Source organism: Lissotriton vulgaris, chromosome 12, assembly GCF_964263255.1.
Source record: "Lissotriton vulgaris chromosome 12, aLisVul1.2, whole genome shotgun sequence".
Lineage (NCBI taxonomy): Eukaryota > Metazoa > Chordata > Amphibia > Caudata > Salamandridae > Lissotriton > Lissotriton vulgaris.
This window is the reverse complement of record NC_141700.1, coordinates 6,791,807-6,813,899: the sequence shown is the minus strand read 5'-3', so window position 1 is coordinate 6,813,899 and position 22,093 is coordinate 6,791,807. Positions and strand designations below refer to the sequence as shown.

At 47.2% G+C, this 22,093-nt stretch overlaps 1 pseudogene; it reads right to left on the bottom strand.

Annotated features, from left to right (window-relative positions):
* Positions 1–1,950: 1,950 nt before the first annotated feature.
* Positions 1,951–22,093, bottom strand: part of LOC147673024 (uncharacterized) — a 57,299-nt pseudogene continuing 37,156 nt past the window's right edge.

The window sequence follows — 22,093 nt, the reverse complement described above, 5'->3', positions numbered from 1 at the left end:
TTATTGCAGTATTATTCCTCTACTTGTACTTTGTACGCTTTTGTAACCTGCACACATGCCACTTTTTCCTCCTGTAATGCGCCGTTCGCTCCTCTTGTATTTTGTTTGCTCACGATTGTCACTTTTGCCTCATGTATTGTAACGTTTGCTTTTGTAATTTGTTCACTTGTAATGTTCTCATGTATCAGTTCTGTTCCTATTGTGAAGCGGTCCGACACCTTCGGGTAAAGTCAGCGCTATATAAAAACGCATAAATAAATAAATAAACAAACTGGTGGAACCAGGACCCCGTACCACGGCACCTCCCCTTGGATGCGACAAGGTGACTGAGGAGGGCAGCTGAACTGACCAGTGGTGGGTGACTGACCTGCAGGGGTCTGGTTCTCAGAGTCCGAACAAAGAGACTGCGTTGCTCCCCCAGGCCTCACACATTCAGTCTCCAGAGCGACAGTGCTGCGCAATGACGTCATTGCGCCCTGTACTGTCTGTGGATGGAAGTGCCTGGCACACAAGGCCTCCTCATAAGGATATAACCTAATCATGGGCCACCATTAAGGATGTGGCAAGGGTCCCGAGACTGGGCAAATAAAAGGAGATGATGGAAGGATCGCTGAAACTTTTTTATGACACTCACCCCCAGTCACTATGAGATCTGGGTTGAATCCATCATCATTCTTTAGCTCACTTTGCCACCTTATTTCAGACCCAGCCATATGCATATCAGTCTTGACCCTGTGCCTCATGGGAGCAGTCCAGACCGAACTGTCCAGCCAGGTCCTCCCTGGACCGGAATCAAGTATCATGGGACCGGTTTCTGGGTAACACCCCTCATCAGCCAGGATATCTAGAATCCAGTGGCAAAGTGAGCAAGGGACCCATGTCTGGGCCTTTGTTCACCCCGAGACTCCCATATCTCAGAGATATTCCTAGGCCAAAGTCTGAAGAGAGTCCCTCTTACAGATGTAGCCCCACGGGGCTGCAGGGTTTGACCTTATGCCCCTGCCTCCCCAGCTCGATGTCCCTGTGGTTATTCACTCTCAAATAATATGCCTGGTTCATTTCGGGACAGTCTGCTTGGGGACCCCAGGCTTTAGTTTGTGGTTTCCTCGTGACTTTGGAAGTCATTCCACTTTTTTGGAAGTCCATGTTCTTCCATGACTAAAATTTGGGCGTAAATAACTTCCACCGTAGAATGAAAATGGAAGTCAAAGAAGGGAAGATACAGAGTGAATACCCATACTTTTCGATTTCAAGAGTACAGTGGAAGGCGGGGCAGACCATAAGATGAGTTTGTGCTCAAAACTGGGCACTTGTATTAGGTCATTGACTTCCCTGCTCACACATTTGGAAGTTTTGCAACTTATTGCAGATTAAAAATTTTGATAATGACCTTACCCCGAGCAGTGCGGGTATGGGATCTCGTTCCAGCTCATCCTGTCTGGGCATGGGCTTGGCCAGGGTTCACTTACGGTTTCTTGTGGGGTGTAGAGACTGGCATAGGGTCAGCCGGCTAAGAAGAGAGTTTGGAGTTTTCTAGGAGGATTTCTATCTCTGAACGGTCAGAAGGGTTCAACAGAGACATCCACATATCCGAGTCGGATATGTACTGTAGTTGTCTGCCTCCACCAAGGACCTGGGGCTGTCTCTTAGTAGTGAGCTTATTTTCTAGAACTTTGTCAGATGTCTCGTCAGACTTTCTCTGAAGAGACTTTGTGCTGCAGCTGGTGGTTGTCATGATCATGCGTTCGGTATGACTCTGATCACCTAACAAGTCTTTCAAAGTAACACAGAACTATACTCACTCAGTCTAGAATGCAACTAAAAGATTTCATGTCTGTCCACCTGCCATTGTTCAGTCCGCGCTTAGGTTCAGTGCCGCAGGGCTAGAGCACAGACACCTTTTGGACAGACAAAAAACATTTCAGACAAGGGGTTTCTAATCTTAAAACTTCATACCTGAGAAGCAAAGTCCAGCTGCTTCATTGCCAGAACCTTTTCTGATGATGTTAACTATGAGTGTACAGAATTTAAATCTCACAAGCCAAAGTCTGCAAAGATCACAACTTTACTAAGCCATGAAGTTGAAATATGCACAACTTAGCTAGAGAGCAAACGTTCTGTTGCTGCTTGAGAGGTGCATTGGGTGTGTACGGGTGGGTTTGGCACTGTTTTGCCAGTCAAATGATGGGCCATTCTCCAGGGAGAGCGGAGGTAGGTTCCCTCTTCGCCCCTATGGTGCCCTATCTGTTTGAGCTGCTCTTTGCGTAGGGTCTGCTTCTTCAGAGGTCAGACATGCGAAGCCTCTGCCACTAATCGAACAGCTGGACGCCTTTCGGGAAGTCAAGCATGGCATCTCTTTGGTTTACTCCCAGTAGCGTGCTCGGCTGCAGCTGTGATATGGCATTGGGTTGGTCAGGGTGTTCAGTGCGTTTCCGGGGCCAGGAATCCAACTGTACCATGTTGTTCGTGTAGAAGCCTCTGTTAGGACAACTGTGGTTAGCAGCCCATGATGTGGGGAGCTGTACACCAGTCGCGTCATTCCTTCATGGTGCCATCTTGCCTTGTTTAATATTTGTGCACCATATCACAGCTGTAGCTGCTCTTTTGGCACCTGCTTGCAGAGTCATTACTCCTGCCTCCTCTGGAAGCCCTCCTGCACAGGTGTTCCACTGTCTGTGGGTGCCGAGAGCTACGGGCATGGATCAGGGTGTGCCCTCTGGTGGGTGAGGTGACTTCCCTTAGACCCCTTTCCCACAACACCACTAAACATTACAGTGCTTAATTTGTGAACGTACCAGTGCTTGATCCAAAGGTATGCTCAGAAGTCATCACTTGGCTGATACTGACGCTGTGGCGCATGATCCCCTCCGGCTTCTTTCACCCAACACTGGGCGGGGTGTCCCTCTTGCAGGTTTTTTTAGTCCTGCTTTCTCATTTTGCCACTGTTTTTCTGACTTTCACCTCTTCTTTCCCACTTTTTTTTTCTCTTGCTCTGCCTCAACGTCTGTTGAGGAAAAATTAGCGCCTGTGGGCCCCACCTGCCATCACTGGCTCAAATTAAGCACTGCAGGACAACAAAAGCAGCCTTGTTTAATCCACCATTGTCTGATGGTGCAAAAAGGCCTGGATTGAGAATTTGTATTCAGATTTGGGAGTTATGATTGAATCTTTTTGAAAAATTGGAGGGACTGGAGAAGTGCTGGGGCTCACCCTGGCAAACCGAGACCTCGCTTTAAATGGCTCTGAAGAACAAGTTACTTAACTTCAGTAACGATATATCTGTAAGAAACATTAGTTTGTTTTATATTCCTTACCTCAGAATTACCCCCAGGCATCAGACTAGATATGGAAAGTTTTTTCGTCAGCAGTACCTCTGCGCGTTGGAAGGTGGTGTTGGTCGGCTCCGTGTCTGTCGTTGGCGTTGTGTCGCCGGCGTCTGTTCTGTAAACGACTTTCCGCTCCAGAAACGCAGAGCCATGCCAGATATTGACCACTGGTGCCATGAAACTAGGGCCCTGAAAGGGAAGACCTTAACGCTAAAAATCAGTTCGCAGAACGGGGAAGATGGGTGGGGCGGTAAGGTATCTATCACTAACTAATGTCTCTTACAGGTATGTTGTTACAGAAGGTAAATAACTTGTGCATCTGAAAGAGACACATTAGTGATAGATTCCTTACCTTAGAATAAATACCCCAGCAATAGCAACCCCGGAGGTGGGTCTGAGAACCAAGATCACACCAGAAAGTCCTGGAGAACAGAACGGCCAAAGAAGCCGTCTCTCTTGACTTGGCTGTCCAGACAGTAGTGCTTGGCAAACGTGTGCAGCGAGGTCCACATAGCTGCCTGACAGATGTCATTGAGAGGAACGCTTTGTATTGACAGAATCCTCGCACTCATGTTTGTATGAGGTTTGTACTAGTAAGTTGAATGTGTGTTGGTGCTGAATGAGATCTCCCTTCTGGGTCGTGGGAGTCCAATACAGAATATGATAGCGCTATTCCAACAGGGAACAACGTCCTCATAGAGCACTCAGAAAATAATGTTCCTTTATTTTCAATTCTTTTCAATAAAGTTTTATTCAAAAAGTTTCCTTTTGTTGATAAATCATGTTTTCTTCAATGTTATAATCATTTTAACAAAACAAACAATCGAACGCCCAATGCATTTCGGGCAATGTGCCCTTCTTCAGGGCCATAGTATTCTGTTGAGGACAAAAACACAACTGTGATACAATTGTCAAACCAACAAAAGTATCAAGCAAACATTTTTAAATAAAATTTTTAAATTGAGCATTTTTAAATCAGGTCTCTCACTTAGGGTGTCTTATATCCCTTCTCAGTATGCACTTGCCAACCGAAAGGTCTCAATGACCGTATGGATCTAAATTGTTTCATTTAACTAATGTAACATATGTTCAAAAGGATGTACTGATCACCATGAGTTTATGCTTTTTAAATTACCGTAATTTTGCACCATTTGTAATTTTTCAAAGAATTGACTATTGCCTTTGAGGGTAGACAATTGTACCTTATACTGTTCAGATCATTTTACTTATATTGTTCTGGTACAAATCATTTGACCCGAGTCGACCCGAAATTTGTAATTATCACACACTTTGAATATGTGGCCCGTTATTCGCATCTCACTCCTATTTTGAGTTCGCCATTTGATGGATGGCATTATCCCTCTACGACGTGTCCGTCGTTTATATTTATGACAGACAAGCGTTCGCTCACCGACAGGAACTTCCGGGTTAAATACGGCAGTTCCGCGAGTCGTCTTTCACCCGCGTTTTCCAACGCCGCCTACACTTGGTTCGGACACCGGCACCCGTATCTTCATCGTTACGGTAAGATTTTTGAAAGACTAGCTATACGCGATATGCGTATTTCCAAGCCGTCATTTATACCACTATCTAACTTGAAGGACTGGGTTCTTTAAGACCCAGCGGTGCCAGGGCACAACACCTGAAACCTTCGTGGGTAACCTGCTCCGGCGTACGAATGACAGAGACACGGGACACTTCCTTCGGCGTCAAAGATTCAAGGTTTATTTGCTGCAGGGAACACAGAAATCACAGGAAGTACATCGAGTGTAGTTCGGGGAGACTGCTTCAAATTGGTTCTGTGGGTCGCTCCTTTTATACAGTGTTTACCCATAAAACAACATGGCACACAAAAGTTTACAACCCGGTTCCCACCATTATCCCCAGAGGGGTCGCTTTGGTCACTTTGATACACATGAGGTCCGGAACATAAGTGCGGAAACATTTGGTAGTTCCCAACTGTAAAAACCCATCTTCCCAACATTAGTGCATTCCAATCGGCAGTAAAACAGATCGAAATAGGAACAAAGACAGGTGCAGAGGAAGACGGAGACAGTGGGGAGATCGGAAAGGGTGTAGAAAGGGGAGGTATCGGGAAACACGAGATACAGGCATCAAAGGGACGTGCCTAATGAGATGCACGGCTGAGACAATAAGTCCGTGCGGCAAGATGAGCCTCGAGCGGCGCCATCTGCCTTACAGTAGCATCCCCCTCGTCATAAAGACACTTACAAAGAACATGTGTCTTCCGCAAATATCTTGGGAGTCCCAGGGTCGCGAAGCGGACATCGTCCGTTTGCTGGCTACTTTGAGGGCAAGAGACAAAATGGATGCCGTATCTAAGATGGAACCCGTGGGTACAGATGAGAAACCCACATAACAAACGAACGGTTTAAGTTAGCACAGCGAAACTGCGCACACTTACTAAACTCGTCATTTGCGGTTCATAGATACCAGACTCGACCATATTCGTGCGAGTCGAAAACACCACTTACAATTGTCACGGAACCTCAGACGCTCCTTTTGCCCTCATGTAGGCAAGCACTAGTCGGAATCATATTCGATATTCATCAGACCATCGAGATGTTGCTGTAGCATAGCTCTGTCCAACCGAGTCCCCTTGGTAACAGGTGGCTGTCTCATACACGTTGTAGCACAGAGGCCACATAAGGCAGGACCACACTGTACACAAAGGCAACACGTGAACAGGAACACCACAACGACTCCGATGATCATCAGAATCTTCCAACGCCAAGTCGACATCAGGCCCCAAAACCATCCAAGTAGCGTCCAATCCCCTACATCCACGTGTATGGATTTGGAGATCTTATGCAACCTCGAGATGGCTTGATAGACAGTTGGAGCGTTATCTGGAATAAAAATGCAGCAGCTCGAATGGATCACCTTACATACCCCACCTCGATCTGCTAAGATGACATCTAAAACCATTCGGTTTTGTAACGTCATAAGTCTCTCCGCCTGAAGTTCAGTGGTGATATTACCAAGGGCACTGGCAGTAATATTAGCTGTCGATTCTACCACTCGAGTCAACTGTCTCAGGTTCCTACTATTAACCATAGGTCCCCAAAACGGGAGGAAACCCTTGAAAAAGTCTCCTGCCTCTTGACCGGCAGTATCCTCTTCGCTAATTACGCCTCGCACAACTCTAGTCTTATGATAATCGGCATCTACAGTAAACGTCGGAGGCAACAGATTTGCAATGAAACATGAGCCCATGAAGTCAGCGGGCAACCATGTGTATGCACGATCATAGCAGATAAAGTATGTACCCTTGGCAGCCAGAAACACAGGGGACGAGACCATCGGCAGTATGTAATTTTCAGTGCAAGCACTTGCTCCAAGTCGGGCTTGCAATCTTCGGCCACGACCCATAAGACAAAAATTACCGGTGTGGGGTACGACCCATATCGGAGGCGAGCTTTTAAGCTGCTTTTCACTAGTGAACGCGCTATATTCACCTCTACTTAGGACCCTATAGGCCTGTACCTCTTCTTCGGGAATAAGCGAGGGATCATAGATATCGCTATCTAGATCCTCTATTGCTATCGACAAAGGTTTTTGATACGAGGTAGGACCAGAGTAGGGAGAACGCGGTTCTCGAATGGGGTGGAAACCCAGTGCGCTTCGAAACATTGTCTGGAATGCTCGAGCTGACTCTTTGGAGCTATACGGTAACACCAGATATGGAATTCCCTTATCCGTAGTATGTGGCATCAACCCACACACCCAACAATTAGTAGTGTTAACCACTAACTGATGCTGATGAAGGAGCTGAATAAAGGAATTGTTGCGGAATTCTACACGTCTAGCCTGTTCGTGTTCCGGTAACATATGAAAGGAATGAGGAGAAACAGTGGAGGTAAGTTTAGGGTCAGGGGCAGGAGTAGGTGTAGCAGAAGGTAAGAAGTAAGACATCATGTAATACACCCCACCCGCCAATAATGCAGAAGCAGTCAAAAACAATACGAACAGTTGGAATCTAAAACATTTGGTACGACTGAGTTGCTGCAGCTTGAATCTGTGAACCTGAGCTCTTTCCAAATCATTCAGCTTTGAGAATGCCATTCCCTACGACCGTCCGCAACGTTTCTTGACGCACTTCGTTCTGTGTAGCAATAGTCAATCCCTAGGAGTTCCCAGGTACCGACGGCCTTTAACCTAGCGTCAAGACCTACTATCCAGAAGGAAGTACGCGCGCGGCCCTACGGCCTTCAATGCACAATATATATATATGCAAAACAATATCTCTCAGCTGTGGAAGCAAAAGTGTAAGGAACGGAACTCAATGAAAATATATACAAATAATTACAATGGTATGAATGTTCAATACTGATCACGGAAAACGGGATAATGCAGTTGTCAATACAGCAAAAACAGGATCTTTTATTAGTCCTTAGTGCTAGATCGTAGAAAGTATCGAGTTTTCCCAGGACGTGTCTGCTCGTCAAACAAAGGATCCGTTGAGGGGACAGCGTCCTGTTGATCAGCTGAATGTTTTGATCTTGAGTCTTTTGCTGGCAATTGTTCGACAGTGTCTCTCTGCTGCACTGAGGATTCTCCGACAGGCTGTGCGTCGCTAAAAGGCACAAACGCCGGCAATCCTTCGGTTTCAGTTGATGCAATGCCTTTCCTCACCCACGAGTCTGCTGGCAACGGAATGGGGACTTTTTTGGTGTGGGTGGCGTGCACCCAATTCTTCCGCCCCTCAAGACGAACTGCAGTTCTCGTGGCAAGGAGGACCTGGTAGGGTCCGGTAAACCTCGGGTCCAGGTTATTCTTGCGTGAAAAATTTCTCGTCACCACCCAGTCTCCGGGCTGGAGCTGGTGGCCTGGACCCTCCGTCTGCGTCGGCAATGCTTCGTGAACCTGTTGGTGAATTAACCTCAGTTTAGCAGTCAAGTCATGTAGATAATCGATCAACATTGGGTACTCAAGATCACGAAAAATACCTGGCCTAGGAACCCCCCACACATTCGCAGGACGGCCGAACACTATTTCATAGGGACTAAGCCCTACTCGGGAGTGTACAGTCGCCCTAGTTGACAGTAATGCTAAAGGTAAAGCGTCAGGCCACGAAAGACCAGTCGTAGCCTGAATCTTCGCTAGCTTTAGTTTAAGGGTGCCGTTGTACCCTTCAACCAATCCAGCTGACTGGGGATGATTGGCGCTGTGGAATTTCTGATTAATTCCAAGGCCCTTACACACACTCTTCATCACACTACCCACAAACTCACTTCCGTTATCTGACCACACGACTCTAGGCATTCCATACCGAGGAAAATATTCCTTCAGTAGGATTTTCGCAGTAGACAAAGCAGTATTGTCTTTGAGAGGATAGGCCTCGATCCATCGGGAGAATGCGCAAACCACAACTAAAACGTATTTCAGGTTATTGCATCGCTCCATATGGATGAAGTCCAATTGAATCACCTCAAAGGGACATGAAGGGGGAGCAAAACTGCCAGGAGGAGTTGGGGTTCCTTTGCCAGGATTGTACATCATGCACACCATACAATTCTTCACCAGACGTTCAGCACATTTCGTGATACCATCATTCTTCCACACAGGAGACAGCAATTTGCAAATACCTTTCGCGCTAATATGTGCTAACCCATGCGCCATTGTCACAACGGCCAGCACATACGCATCCGGTAACATCCATCTTTTCTGATCAGACAAATCAATCCAACAACCATTCGCATCCAACTTTCCCATACTTTCTTTCCACTTTGTCTTTTCAGTGTCGGTGGCTTCATTCTGAATTGCTTTCACACTCTCGATAGTGTCCTCACACATACTCGATTCTGTAGGCCACCTAACCGAACTCGTCACATACATTCGAGTGCTAAGGTTCCGGGCAGTCTCCTTAGCAGTCTCATCCGCAAACGCATTACCACGACCAACATCATCCGTCACCTTACGATGCGCACTACATTTAACAATTGCAACTTGCTTAGGCAGCGTCAGTGCATCCAAGAGATCATTCACAAGCTGTCCATGCTGAATCTTCGTACCATGCGACGTCAAGAAACCTCTCTCTCTCCACAATCGTCCAAAACTGTGTGCGACGCCAAACGCGTATTGGCTGTCGGTAAACACATTCACACGTTTCCCTTTTGCTAACACACACGCTCTAGTAAGAGCAATCAGCTCTGCAGCTTGGGCAGAATTCTGATTCAATCTTGCAGTCTCAACAACAGTATTCAACGTTACAACAGCATAAGCAGTAGTCACATCGCCATTCGGCAATTTAAAACATGACCCATCCACATACAATGTACCATCCGGATCTTCCAATGGGGTGTTTTTAAGGTCCACCCGACCTTTTGTTTCCTCCTCTGTCCTCAAGTAGCAATCATGTTCTGCTTCTTCATCTGACTCTGTGCTAATTGGTAACAAAGTTGCCGGGTTCAGAACATTACAACGTTTTATCTGAATGTGGCTTGCCAACAGCGTCAACTCGTACCCAGACAACCTCGCACTCGTCAAGTGCTGAGTTTTCGTTCGATTCAAAAGAGTATCGACTGCATGCGGAACCATCACCGTAAGCATATTATCCATGACCAATCCTGCTGATTGTCGGATGGAGACCGCGGCTGCCGCTGTTGCTCGTAAACAACTCGGCAATGCTCTAGCTACCGGGTCCAAGGTCGAGGAAAAATATGCACATGGACGTTGCTTACCACCAAAAGGTTGCGTTAAGACACTCAAAGCACAACCTTCTCTCTCGTGAACATATAACGTAAACGGCTTGCTGTAGTCAGGAGTACACAACACAGGAGCCGAACACAATGAATCACGCAGTTCAGAAAAACTTCTCTGACATTCTTCCGTCCATGGTAAAGGAGTCGAAACGTCCTTGCACGTAAGAGCCACTAATGGTTTCGCTAGCAATGAAAAATTAGGAATCCATTGCCTGCAGTACGATGTAATACCTAGAAAGGCACGCACATCTCTTTGGGTTGTTGGCACAGCCATTCGCGCAATCGCTGCAATTCTCTCTGGGGTCAACCTCCTTCCCTCCTTTGACAATAAGTGACCTAGGTAGGTTACTTCTTGACAACAATATTGGAGTTTAGTAGGTGACACCTTTTGATTTAACTCACAGAGATGTTGCAGCAACGACACCGTAGCAATTTTGCAAATGTCCTGAGTATCTGCAGCTACCAATAAGTCGTCGACATATTGGATTAAGGCCGCACCAGCCGGCAACCTAAACGCATCCAGTTGACCCTTCAAGGCTTGGCTGTAAATAGATGGACTTTCACAGTAGCCCTGAGGAGCGCGTTTGAACCGGAAGCTGCGTCCACCAAGAGAGAAACCGAAAAGGTCTCTGCTCTCCTCGGCAATCGGGATGCTGAAAAACGCATTTTTCAAGTCAATCACCGAAAACCATGATGCAGAAGCTGGAATCAGAGTCAGTAGCGCCGTGATGTCAGGCACAACAGGGAATTGAGGAACCACGATTTTATTCACCTCCCGTAAATCGATAACAAAACGATAAACAGGCGGTTTTGAAGGATCAGTACGTTTAAGAATGGGCAGTACAGGGCTGTTGCACACGTTTCCCCGAGTCTCCTCAATAACATCTTTCTCGATCAAATCATAGATGATCGCTAACAGTGCTCGTTCACCATCAAGGGAGATACGATATTGGGGAATACGTGGCAATCGCACATTAGATTTCAACTGAACAACATACGGTGAGATATCAAGTAGGCCCACATCGTTTGGACCTGTCGCCCACAAAGACGCAGGAAGAGAACTCAATTCCAGTGGGAGCTTATCGAGGGACATGTACATGGGAGAGACAACCCTCTCTCCTAACGTAAGCTTTACACCCGCAGGAGAACAATACAAAGTCGCATACAACCGTTTAAGCAAATCCAGGCCCAAAAGATTTTCACCACAACCTGTGGTTAGAATCAACGGAGCTTCTAGCTCACGTGGCCCAATTTTAAGGGGCAAAGGGCGCGAAACTGGATTGCTAACGGGGGCGCCAGAGAATCCAACGGAAACATTTGTTAAGCCAGACAAAGGTGCGCCAGGGAGTTTCGAATGCTTAATGGAACTTTTCGCTGCACCAGTGTCCAACAGAAAAGGCTCAACGACGCCCGATGTAGCAACTGCGACGTAAGGCCCTCTCTGATCAACCGGAACTGATACCACTCCCTCTCCTTGTCTTTGGCTGTCCTAGTAATTACAGTCGTCAGTTCCCTGATCGACGTAATAATCGTCTACATTGTACTGCGCAGATCGTCCTTGCGACGATCCACGTTGATCGAAACAATTATCGGAATTTGATGAGTTATCTGAGCGATCGTTCTGAGCACCACGACCTCTACCACGTGATGCCTGCTGCGAACCACCACGACCTCCTCTAGATGAGTTACCACTATTACGTTCGTTTAGAACAGGACAATTGAATTTAATGTGACCCTCTTGTCTACAATAAGCACATTGATTATACCCTAACGAAGATCTTTGGGAAGAGGAGTCATTACGAGTTTGAGATCGGTTCGATTGCGGCTGTGATCTATTCTGTTGCGAATTATTCTGATTTGAACGTGGAGGATATGCTTGCTGAAGCAGCACTTTAGTTTTTAGCTCTTTCGTCTTTTTATCAGCACGGTCGCTTTCTTCTTTCTCTCTATTCTCATAATATTGTGCCGTAGCCAATATCTGAGCTGAGGTAGAAACGGCCCATGCACTTTCTGAATTCTTCAATTTATTGCTCAAATCGGGCAACAAGTTCGAAACAAATTTATCCACGAACAACCTTTGACCACCCTCAGTGCTCATATCCTGACCACTATGATCGATGAATGCCTCCTCGAACCTCGTAAAGAAGTCGGAAACACTCTTGTCCTTCTTCTGCTTACAGGCTGACAATTTGTCCCAATTTACCCTCATAGCTGGCATAAGAGTTTTCATTAATGTTATTATTCTTTGGGGAAGATCAGTAATCAGCTGGTCGGGCTTAGCACCACCAACTTGTCCGGCATCTGCCGCTACAATGGCAGCCCAAGCACCACCTAATTCATTCGGATGGTTTTCATGGCGAATCTTAGCCCATACCGGCTGCGGTACGACATTGCCAAACAACATGTCGATATCGGCAAGATTCATTATCGTAGCATCCACAAGCTGCGATAATTCTTTGTAATACCCTGCTGGATTTTTGCGAGGGTCAGGCAGAGATTGCTTCACCTGTAACACCTCTGATCGCTTCCACGGGAGATGTATCCATACTCTCTGGAAGAACGGCAAGATCGGAGGAGCAGCTGCGGGGTTACCTGGCATCCAAACTGGCGGAACTTCCCGCATAGGATACTGACCAGACTCATCTGGCTGTCTTTCGACATCCTCAACAAACAAGGCTTGAGGTATAGGAGTGGGACGAAAAGATAGCAACCGTTCAACGGCTCGTCGAACGTTGGTATCCACTATCAGTCCAGTCGAGAACTGAAGCTGTAGATCAGACAAAGCGGTCAGCACCTCGTCAGGTGCGTCGGCCGATATCTGATCACGAAGAACCTTACACATTTCCTCGAACACGAATCTTTGGGTTGGTATATTGAACTGACAAAAGGTGTCGAGTACAACACGCGGTGGATTTCTAAGGGGGTGCGTCATCCAACCCATCGCCATATTATATAGCGAAGCACGTTCCCTATTACCAGGAAGCTGACTACGTCTCTGAGGACCATCTGAACCAGCGGACCCAAGAACAGGTCCGAGCGAATGAAAGAAGCTAGCCGCAAGAGGAGAATTACGACTACGAGTAGAGGGAGAAGTATAGGACACAGGACTAACAAGTGAAGGAGTAGAGACAGAAACACCAGCAGGGGTTAACAAAGCAGGAGCAGTGGCGTGAGCAGGAGTATGTGGAAGCGGAGGAGCAGTAGGAATAGAAACAGACGAAGGAGCAGGAACAGTAGGAAGAACGGGTACAGGTTGAGGAACAGGCAAAGGAAGAATAGGTGCAGGAACAGGTACAGGGGGAATCACAGGGGCTGTGGTACCCTGTACGTACGGAGGTGGCGACTTCATAAGATAGGACATTAAAGGATCCTCAACTGACTCATCCTTCTTCTCCGACTCCGTAGGCAAAGTAGGATAACATTTATCTATAGTCATACGCTGTAATCTGTCAAACACTTCCTTTTCCCTAACCTCCTTATCATGCTGGAACTGCTCTGCTTTCTTTACAATGGTACCAGCACTATCTCTCTGATTTCGTTTAGTCTGTCTGATTTCCTTCTGTCGGGCTTCTTTACGCCACAACCGAAAGGCATCAAACATGGCCGGCCTTGACTTTTTCGCGAACAATTTAACCTCTAGATTATCTAAGATCGGGGCCTCGAAGCTACCATGTGGTGGCCAACGAAGGTCGCCATCCTTCTTCGTATACTTGATCCAGTATTCATTAAAAGTAATCGGGCCTAGCCCATGTTTACTATAGAGCTCATAAGTGGGAGTTCCAACCGGAGGTATCGGACACGAGTCCTCCAGTCGGGAATCCGTACCACAAGGCCTGAAACAACTAAACAAAGTACTGCGACCAGGCATCTTGCACACTAGCCGAGTTTCACAAACTTCAAGGGTTACGGGATTTACCAAGTCCCAGCAAAGAACAAAACCCTCGGTTTTTGGCGGCTGCAGTCGTCAAACAACACAACAAAGTACGCTTAGCAAAGTGTCATCGACAAAAACACTCACACAGCGTTAACAACAAAAACACTCGCTAAAGTGTCAACAACCAAGAACTCTGGGAGCGACCCACAAATACTTAACTCAAAGATCGATGGCGTCACCAGGAAGGCCCGTCAATCGTCTCGCTATACCAAGGTCTACGCCAGGCGCCAAAACAGGTCTACAGTCAGGGCAGCAGTCCGTCGCAGCCGTCAGGAGGCGGGAATCTTCGCGGGAAAAGTCTTCGGGCCACTTATTTTGACAACAGGATCGATGAAGCGGAGTGCACCTTCCCTCGGAGATTTCACACGAAGTTCCTCACGATCGTCGGGCTTGGACCGGTACCACTGATGCAGCCCCACGTTGGGCGCCAACTGAAGGACTGGGTTCTTTAAGACCCAGCGGTGCCAGGGCACAACACCTGAAACCTTCGTGGGTAACCTGCTCTGGCGTACGAATGACAGAGACACGGGACACTTCCTTCGGCGTCAAAGATTCAAGGTTTATTTGCTGCAGGGAACACAGAAATCACAGGAAGTACATCGAGTGTAGTTCGGGGAGACTGCTTCAAATTGGTTCTGTGGGTCGCTCCTTTTATACAGTGTTTACCCATAAAACAACATGGCACACAAAAGTTTACAACCCGGTTCCCACCATTATCCCCAGAGGGGTCGCTTTGGTCACTTTGATACACATGAGGTCCGGAACATAAGTGCGGAAACATTTGGTAGTTCCCAACTGTAAAAACCCATCTTCCCAACATTAGTGCATTCCAATCGGCAGTAAAACAGATCGAAATAGGAACAAAGACAGGTGCAGAGGAAGACGGAGACAGTGGGGAGATCAGAAAGGGTGTAGAAAGGGGAGGTATCGGGAAACACGAGATACAGGCATCAAAGGGACGTGCCTAATGAGATGCACGGCTGAGACAATAAGTCCGTGCGGCAAGATGAGCCTCGAGCAGCGCCATCTGCCTTACAGTAGCATCCCCCTCGTCATAAAGACACTTACAAAGAACATGTGTCTTCCGCAAATATCTTGGGAGTCCCAGGGTCGCGAAGCGGACATCGTCCGTTCGCTGGCTACTTTGAGGGCAAGAGACAAAATGGATGCCGTATCTAAGATGGAACCCGTGGGTACAGATGAGAAACCCACATAACAAACGAACGGTTTAAGTTAGCACAGCGAAACTGCGCACACTTACTAAACTCGTCATTTGCGGTTCATAGATACCAGACTCGACCATATTCGTGCGAGTCGAAAACACCACTTACAATTGTCACGGAACCTCAAACTTTTGGTACATTTTGTGTATTTTAGAAATACGACCGATCAACTATTCTAATATCCGACAAGCCGGTCGTCGATACCGGTATGTAAACACTCTATGTTGCAATTCTAGACTCTGACTTGTAATCACCCATCATAGTTCTAATTGGTGATCATGTATACTTTGCAGGTCATTTACTGGTCGATTTTTCAAAACACCTTTACAAAGAGTTAACTGATACTACAACCCAGGTACCACAATTTTTATTTCATTAATTCCTACACCATGTTTTTCCGCTATATTTATAATATAATGCATTTGGCCACAATACTGGTTCTACTCACCCCTTCACCACCAACTCACAGGTCTAAATGATTTTCTTTCACGGGTCCACAAATGATGAAATTGCATATACTGTACTGAGAAGGGATATAAGACGCCCTAAGTGAGAGACCTGATTTAAAAATGCTCAATTTAAAAATGTTTATTTAAAAATGTTTGCTTGATACTTTTGTTGGTTTGACGATTGTATCACATTTGTGTTTTTGTCCTCAACAGAATACTATGGCCCTGAAGAAGGGCACATTGCCCGAAATGCATTGGGCGTTCGATTGTTTGTTTTGTTAAAATGATTATAACATTGAAGAAAACATAATTTATCAACAAAAGGAAACTTTTTGAATAAAACTTTATTGAAAAGATTTGAAAATTAAGGAACATTATTTTCTGATTGCTCTATGAGGACGTCGTTCCCTGTTGGAATAGCGCTATCATATTCTTATTGAGAGGAACGCCACATCCCAGAGCAGTAGATGCTGCCATTGCCCTGGTAGAATGAGCGCGCAGCCCCACTGGATGCGCCTTCTTCGACAGAGAATAGCAGGCCTTGATACACAAAACGACTCATCAGAAGATAGTTTGTTTGTGTATGGCCCAACGTCTATTGGCACCCATGTACCCTACAAAGAGCTGGTCATCCATCCGGAACTGTTTGGTGTGATCCAGATAAAAGGAAAGCGCATGTTTTGGGTCCAGACGGTGGAGCCTCTCCTCCTCTTTCGAAGGAGGTGGGAAGAAGGTGGGCAAAGTGATGGTCTGCCCGCAGTGGCGGTGCGTCCATTGGGGGCGTTGGGGCGTTGCCCCACTAGCCTGGACGACCGCCGACTGGACTGCATAATAAAATATGTTATTTCCAATTTCCAAACCAAATTCCAATTCAATTAAAAATCGGAGCGCCGAGCGCACCAAGGCCCCGGAAGAAGCCTGACAGGATCGGGCATCCATAATGAAGTGGGCCGGCCCGTGGGGGGTGGGGCTGCGCAGAGTGACAGGCAGGCAGCACACAGGGAAGGCAGAGGGTGACTCACTAACGTACTGCAAGTGCCGTGCGCATGCAAAAGGCCGGAGTTGTCGAGATTTCGACTGGCCCACGCATGCGCACACTTCAGACCTCCCACCCCCCCACCCCCTCTCTACCACTATAGATAGGCATGGACCCGGGGCCCCGGGTCTCAAAATGGGCAGATTTCAGTCTGCACTTTAGCCAATCCTGGCGCAGTGGCGCTGCTAACGCTGCGCCAGGATTGGCTGCTGCAGAAGGATGGTGCTGCGCGCTCGTCGTGACTGCCTGCGTGTGTGGACTCACTCGGACCTCCTGCTGCCTGGACGGGCCTGCTTAAGCAGCTTTGCGATTGCATGCATGTGCACTGCTGCAGCAGCGTAAGTCGTGTGATCTGCAGTGACTGTCTTGTCTGGTGATCTGATCATCTGATTACATCCGGACCATCGGTGATCGATTAGCACGACCGGACTGCGTCCCGCACCCATGTGACGTAAGTTATATGATCATCAGATCATGACATTGCAAAAACTGATCTGTTTGTTTCGTTAATCGATCCTTAATCGTTCTAAGACGCCGTCATTATGATGATGATGAGGCTACAGTAGGCGGTGACGGTGTGCGTGCGTTCTCCAGTGTCCCCACACACCTTGGGACCGAGTGTGCCCCTGCACTAGTATGCGCACAAGTGACAAGCCTCGGCTCTTCTACAGTAGCGATGTGTTCCATTCTACATAACTGAGCTTGCACCTCTGCACTATGCACACAGGCCTAGGTGCACGCACCTCTGCACTATGGAAACATGCCTCACAGGCAGCGTTTCTACAGTGGTATGCAAGTGTGTGCTTCACCCTCCACACCTTGTGACAGAACGTGCACATCTGCACTATGCACACAGGCCTCGGCCCTCGGCTCTTCTACAGTAGACAAGTGCTGCCATCAGTCTGCTTCTGGGGCGAGCAGGGGCTTCTGGCATCCACTGCTGTGCATAGCTGGGGGTCCGGTTGGGGTTCGGTGTCGGGCAGGCTGTGCGATGAAAATGCAGGCTTTCGAAGCAATATCTTCACACGTTCCTTTCCCACGAAAAAAGAAACTATGGCCATGTGTTCTCGTTTAGCGATTCTGGAAGGGATAGGAGCGACTACTTTCCATGTATTCGATTTACTTCTGACTCTGCTATTGTAGTCATTTTGGAATGTTTTAGACAGCTGCCAACCACTTGTGAACTGCTTTGTTCTTATATTTGCCCTTATAGTTGTGGATTTTCAACCAATAGTTGGGCTTTGCTTACTCGTCCTTTCTCAAGGCAGCGCCAAGACATCGGGTATTCAAGCACTACATAAAACTCAATATCATAACATAACATTTTAAATAGGAAAAGTTCTGTCTTTTTGCTTTTTTTTCCAATTCTTTTTTTAGTCACCTATACATAGGAAAACAGAGTAGAGTATTAAAGTACTGGTGGCAGGCAAGCCGATTGATAAACCCTCTTTCAGTTTCCCAAATGTGCCTGCATGGTTGAAGAATAAAAACATGCAATCCTTTCTTTGGGTATTCACTCCCACTGCAACTGAACCATCCCACAGCATTTGAAACACCATCCACCCACCTACCCCCGCCCCTTTTGAATGGCTTTTCACAACTAGAATGAACAGTTCACAGCTGAATGCACAAGTTCTCTGGTTCCAGATTGTTCTTCCATACACATTTTTCAATTCTTTGATCAAATGGTTTTGATAATCCTTAATTCTACTAAGCCGGAGGTATTCAATGTGTCATACGCACTGTTTTGCCATTACTGAAATCTACTGGGCCCACAGTTACCATAATACTTTAGTATAGAAGGTATCAATTTTAGGCTTCATGGAGTTTATGTTCTTCACCTCCACACACTGTGGCAGAACGTACGGTACACCTCTGCACTATGCACCCGAGCTTTGGTGCTTCCACAATGGACATGTCCCGTAAGCAGCACTGGAAATGGATGAATTATTCAGAAAGTGACACTTCATGCATTTTTTAAAAAAACATTGCTACCATGGGCAAATGTAACAGCAAATCTGTTCTGGCTTGTTTACAGACGGATAGCATTTTAAAAAAAATCTTATGAGGGTAATGCTCCTACTGCAGCAAACACTGTATAGCCCAAAAGTTCCAGTAGAATAGCAACACATTGACTGTTGGTACATGAACTTGCTGAGGTGATTTGTGTACAATGTGCAGTATGGCCACAGGCTTGACTCGTCAATGTGCCCACTGCAAAACACAGCACATAACATGCAGGTCACAGATTGGCCCAAAGCCCCAAGGACAAATGTGATAGCAAGTCTGTTCTGGCTTTCTTTGTTATAAAGACATTCTGCATTGTATAATAACTTTTGAGGGTAAAGAGATTGTTGTATAGAATGTTAATATGCCTATTACAAAGGATGGGGAATAACATACTGGTCACAAATGTGATAACTTTATTTTATTACTGATATCTTGGTGAGTTACTGCTTTGGTTGCAGATAACCTTCTGTTTGTGCAGGGGTGGGCTTCTGATTTCTGAAAAGTTTAAATAGCTGGTAATTGCCAGAAGTGCTAAAGTCTGTGGCCGATGTTAGATTTTAGCACGTCACACCTGGCAAAATCTAATAGAGCAAAAAGGAATTATAGTGGCATACGGATGGATGTGGGTGCACTATCTTACAGCATAAGAAGGATGAGTTGAATACCACTGAGGATCTAGCCTTCCTCAGAATATTGAGGAATAATGTAAATGAATGACTAAGTGGAAAACCAGTTCGTTGGCTTTCTATTGCAGAATGACCTTACTTGCCGGGGGTCTTATTTAAGCACAAGCATTCAGAGAGATTGTGTAAAGCTTTTGGGGGGTTGTATAAGCTAGTTGGAACAGTGGTTTGATTTTGCATCAGTTACCATCATTAGTGGTATGTGGGCAGAACCTATTTACAACTGTTCCTTATTCCGGCTGTCAAATGTTGCTTTGTGTGTGTACATCTGCCAGTTGTTTTAATCTTTAAGTAAGCCCAGTTAAATATGAATGTTTGCTCAGTACTGCTACGTATTATACAAACCAAAGAACATAAACCTATGTTAACCTGTATTCGTGTTGATCATCCATTCACTTACGTTTATGTAATTGCTCGACCTCCTGGTTATACTGAATAAGCAGCTACCAATGTTATATGACAGCTCTTTAATAATGTAATACCTGCACTTTCACAATTGCTTTATTAACCTTAAATCCCCTCAAACCCTCCTTGGGGGGTTCGGGATCGTTCGCTGCGCGAGCTCGCTACAGTGCAGTAACATTATCAGTTTCCGCCTCGCCACTTTCAAATGTCACCAGCCGCCACTGTCTGCCCGATGTGAAAGGCAGTGACAACCTTGGTCAAGAAGGATTGTCAGGTTCTAAGAACCACTTTGTCCGATGGACAGACTAGAAAGGAGGCTTAGATGAGAGCCTGGCACTCACTCACCCTGCTGGCAGAGGTGATGGCAACTAGGAAGGCAGTCTTAAGCGTGAGAAGCCTTAAAGGACAGTTGTGGTGAGGCTCAAAGGGAGCGCACATTAAAAAGGTCAAAACTAGATTCAAGTCCAACTGAGGCATAACGGAAGGAATAGGAGGAAAGAGGTGAGTTATGCCTTTTAGAAAACTAGTTACCACTCGGGACTTGACAAGAGAAGGCTGATCTGGAAGCCGAAAGAAGGCAGAGATGGCCAAGAGATGGGCCTTGATAATGCCCAGAGCAGAGCCCTGCTGGGCCAAAAAAAGAAGGAACAAGAGAACCTCAAAAAGAAAGGCAGAGAGGGGATCCACAGCTTTTGCTGTGTACCATGCCACAAATTTGTTCCACCGACAGGCGAATACCGTCTTAGTGGAGGGACGCCTGGCTGTCAAGATTACATTGCAGACTTTGGGAGGAAGGTCAAACGACGTCAACTGCCGCCGCTCAATCTCCACGCAAGGAGGTGGAGGCTGGACAGGTTGGGGTGGAGAACCGTCCCCTGCTGCTGAAACAGAACATTCCACCCGAAGGGGTAGACTGATGGAAGGATCGATGCCATGTTGATCAGCTTGGGATACCAGACTCTTCGTGCCCAATCCGGAGCCACAAGAATGACTTGGGCCGGGTTGCGCCTGATCTTCAGCGCGATGGGCAGAAGTGGTATAGGCGGAAAGGTATACAATAGACCGGAGCTCCACTCGCGACGAAAAGCGTCACAGAGCGAGTGCCGCTTTGGAAATTCCAATATGCAGAATTGCTTACATTGCGCGTTCTCTTCGGTGGCGAATAGATCTAACCAAGGCTCTCCCCACTGTCGAAAGAGACCTGGCGCCAAGTCCGAGTGAAGACTCCATGCGTGATCCATCATGCACCGGCAGCTGAGTTTGTCCGGTCTGGCGTTCAGGGAACCTGCCAGGTGAGCCTTCTGACGAAGGGGCCACGATCCCACCCTGTTTTTTGCATTACCAGATGGCGGTGGTGTTGTCGGTGAACACCTGCACCACTTTTCCCTGGACAGAGGGGAGGGATGCTTTTAGTGTAAGACAAATCACCCGAAGCACCAAAAGGTTGATAAAGGAGCCTGGACTCTGCCGGAGTCCAGAGGCCTCTGATCTCCGCCTCTCCCATATGGCCGCCCCATCGCAAGAGATGCGTCTGTCACCACTGTTGGGGAAGGGAGAGGGATCTACTGTTGACCAATCCTGGTTCGTGAGCCACCACTGCAATTGTCGTGCAGTACCCTCTGAGATCTGGACACAATCGGACAGATTTCGCTGATGCTGCGCCCACTGGAACTTCAGGTCCCACTGCAGAGTTCGCATACGCACCTGGCATGATCGACCAGCAGGAGTCCTTGAGGCCCAGCAGCCTCCGGGTCAGTCTGACCGAAACCCGGGACAGAGGCTGAAAGACATGACTCATAGCCTGATTATCCCCGGCTCACTGTTCGGGAGGATAGACCCAAAACTGCATTGTGTCCAGAACTGCTCCGATGAAGAGGAGCTTCTGAGAGGGAATCGGGTGTGACTTTGGCACATTGAGGGAGACCCCCAGCAAATACAGGAGGTCGGCCTTGGTGTGGAGGTGAGAGGCGACTGCCTGGGGCGATCCCGCCTTCAACAGCCAGTCATCGAGATAGGGGAATACTGAAATCCCTGATCTGCGCAGATGAGCTGCGACCACTGCCATCACTTTCGTGAACACCCGAGGGGCACCAGTGAGGCTGAAGGGGAGCACAGTGAACTGAAAATGCTTGTGGCCTACTGTGAACCGCAGGTAATGCCGGGGGGCGGCACAACGGGGATGTGGAAATAAGCATCCTGCAAGTCCAACGCTACCATCCAGTCTCCAGGTTCGAGGGCAGACAGGACCTCAGCAAGCATCAACATTTTGAACTTCTCCTTCTGGAGGAAGCGGTTGACATTC